At 43.1% G+C, this 3480-nt stretch overlaps 1 pseudogene; it reads left to right on the top strand.

Annotated features, from left to right (window-relative positions):
* The first annotated feature begins 2778 nt into the window (after positions 1–2778).
* Positions 2779–3245, top strand: LOC104672412 (annotated as a pseudogene).
* The last annotated feature ends 235 nt before the right edge of the window (positions 3246–3480 follow it).

The following is a 3480-nucleotide window of genomic DNA, read 5'->3' as shown; positions in this document are numbered from 1 at the left end:
TCGATCTCCTGACCTCGTGATTCGCCCGTCTCGGCCTCCCAAAGTGCTGGGATTACAGGCTTGAGCCACCGTGCCCGGCCTGTACCACAGTTTTGTTATGCATTTGGGGGAGCAAAATCTTCCCCTTCTAACTTTGTTCCAGGGTTGGAGACCTTCAAATTAACTGACAATAGATACATTAATAGGAGAGACAATATTTGGCTTCTTATTCCACAAGTATCATTGTAGGACAAAATTCATCAGATGACAGGATCCAGTTTACAAACAGGTAAAACTAGCCCAAAGACAAGAAACTAGACTAGAATCTGATAACCCGCAAGGGCTATAGATTTCCTTTTATTTAAATTTTTTATTATACTTTAAGTTCTAGGGTACATGTGCACAACGTGCAGGTTTATTAAGTAGGTATACATGTGCCATGTTGATTTGCTGCACCCATCTACTCGTCATTTACGTTACGTATAGTTTTCCTCAAAAAAGTTTTTTTTGAGACAGGGTCTGGCTCTGTCTCCCAGGCTGGAGTGCAAAGATGCAATCTCAGCTCACTGTAACCTCTACCTCCTGGGTACAAGTGATCCTCCCTCCTCAGCCTCCTGATTAGCTGGGACTATAGGCACATGCCATCATGCCCATCTAATTTTTTTATTTTTAGTAGACACGAGGTTTCACCATGTTGCCCAGGCTGGTCTTGAACTCCTGGCCTCCCAAAGTGCTGGAATTATAGGCATGTGCCATCATGCCCATCTGACTTATAGTTTTCCATTGAAACAAAATTTATCTCTGTAGCAACCATCATTTTTGATCATAGATAATCAGAGTAAGATTATTCTTGTTTCAAAAATAAGTCTAGCTTTGTTAGATTTTGCCTGATCATTTATGTAAGTGCAGCAAGAACAAGAGCTGACCACACAGGTGCTTTCAAGCTTCGTTGCTGCAAGTTTTCTTACAGAATCTCAGGTTGGACTTTTAAAGGCCTTATTGAAGCTAAAAGCCAAGCCAAGAACATACTTTCAAATTTCAGCTGCAGTCCTTATAGCTTTGTGTGAATTCCTCTCTGCTTGAGGCCCTCAAAATAGCCCCAAATTCCTGGGCCTACAAGGAAATGACCTTCCTTACTAATCTGTAAGGTTGTGAACCCCAAAATTCAGGTATCAGACTGGCTTTTCTCAGAGTGCTTTGTAAGCATTGGCTCCATAAAAGTCAACCTTAGTTCCTTACAATTGCTTGTCATAACTGGTCTAAGGTACACTTCCTAAATATGATATTTCAGTAAAAGCCTTGATAATATAACCAAAGTTTCCAATTCTGTCCTGTTACAAGGTGAACAGATACTTACTGGACTTTTGCTAACAACTATATTGTCCTAAAAGTAAGAGTATTCAGTAAGAATTTCAAAATTCTAGAGAAATCAGGTGGGGAAAAAAGATAAATGCTCCATTTCTGTTTACAAAAACATAATCTACTAAATTTTTGTGAGTTAGAGATAGCTTAAGAGTTTGCCAGGCACGGTGGCTCAAACCTGTAATCCCAGCACTTTGGGAGGCCAAGACGGGTGGATCACGAGGTCAGGAGATCGAGACCATCCTGGCTAACACGGTGAAACCCTGTCTTTACTAAAAAAAAAAATACAAAACACTAGCCAGGCGAGGTGGCGGCGCCTGTAGTCCCAGCTACTAGGGAGGCTGAGGCAGGAGAATGGTGTAAACCCAGGAGGCGGAGCTTGCAGTGAGCTGAGATCCGGCCACTGCACTCCAGCCTGGGGCGACAGAAGGAGACTCGGTCTCAAAAAAAAAAAAAGATTTGGACCGGGCGCGGTGGCTCACGCCTGTAATCCCAGCACTTTGGGAGGCCGAGGCGGGCGGATCACGAGATCAGGAGATCGAGACCATCCTGGCTAACCCGGTGAAACCCCGTCTCTACCAAAAACACAAAAAATTAGCCGGGCGTTGTGGCGGGCGCCTGTAGTCCCAGCTACTCGGCAGGAGAATGGAGTGAACCCGGGAGGCGGAGATTGCAGTGAGTCGAGATCGCACCACTGCCCTCCAGCCTGGGCGACGGATATAGGCTCTGTCTCAAAAAAAAAAAAAAAAAAAAAAGATATGGAGGCTGGGCGTGGTGGCTCATGCCTGTAATCCCAGCACTTTGGGAGGCCGAGATGGGCAGATCACGAGGTCAGGAGACCAAGACCACCCTGGCTAACACGGTGAAACCCCATTTCTACTAAAAAATACAAGAAATTAGCCGGCGTGGTGGCAGGCACCTGTAGTCCCAGCTACTCGGGAGGCTGAGGCAGGAGAAAGGCATCAACCCAGGAGGCAGAGCTTGCAGTGAGCTGAGATTGCACCACTGCACTCCAGCCTGGGTGACAGAGCGAGACTCTGTCTCAAAAAAAAAAAAAAAAAAAAAAAAAAAAGAGTTAGCTTAAGAGAAAGAGATTTCTTTTTTCTTCTTCTTCTTTTTTTTTTTTTTTGAGACTGAGTGTCACTCCGTCTCAATTTCTCAGTGTGGTAGGCAAAAACATGTTTATTAACAGGCCAAAATATCTAGTTTCTCTGTAAAAATAAGAAGCCAAAAGTATATAAACTTGAATTACTTATGTTCAGTAATTAATGTTTTAGTATTGTATCTTGTTTATAAATGATCTAGATATTTAATGGAAATATTTTACTTAGCTTAATTTTAAGGTTAAAAATTACCAAAAGTATTTTGGAAACTACTATTAGGCAGATTTACTGTAAAAAACTTATTATTGAAATAATGTTTTTCGCTTTTCACAAGATGGTACCAAAAGTGAAGAAGGAAGCTCCTGCCCCTCCTAAAGCCGAAGCCAAAGCAAAGGCTTTAAAGGCCAAGAAGGCAGTGTTGAAATGTGTCCATAGCCCCCAAAAAAGATCTACACCTCCCCCACCTTCCAGCATCCCAAGACACTGCGACTCCGGAGGCAGCCCAGATATCCTAGGAAGAGTGCCCCCCAGAGAAACAAGCTTGACCACCATGCTATCATCAAGTTTCCACTGACCACTGAGTCAGCCATGAAGAAGACAGAAGACAACAACACGCTTGTGTTCACTGTCGATGTTAAAGCCAAAAAGCACCAGATCAAACAGACTGTGAAGAAGCTCTGGGACATGGATGTGGCCACGGTCAACATCCTGATTCGGCCTGATGGAGAGAAGAAGGCATATGTTCAACTGGCTCCTGATTACAATGCTTTGGATGTTGCCAACAAACTTGGGATCATCTAAACTGAGTCCAGCTGGCTGATTCTAAATAGATGTATATCTTTTCACCAAAAAAAAGGGAAATAATGTTTTTCATAAGAATGACGACTTAAAATCTTAAAGCTTATAGATTTGATTCTAATTATCTAGTAAGTATAATATTAGCTTCTTGTAAGCACTCAAGGAGAATAGAAACTTGTTTGTTGGCCGGGCACGGTGGCTCACACCTGTAATCCCAGCACTTTGGGAGGCCGAGGTG

This window comes from Rhinopithecus roxellana, chromosome 18 (assembly GCF_007565055.1).
Source record: "Rhinopithecus roxellana isolate Shanxi Qingling chromosome 18, ASM756505v1, whole genome shotgun sequence".
Lineage (NCBI taxonomy): Eukaryota > Metazoa > Chordata > Mammalia > Primates > Cercopithecidae > Rhinopithecus > Rhinopithecus roxellana.
Note: the sequence above shows the minus strand (reverse complement) of the source record. Positions and strands in the feature narration are given on the sequence as shown.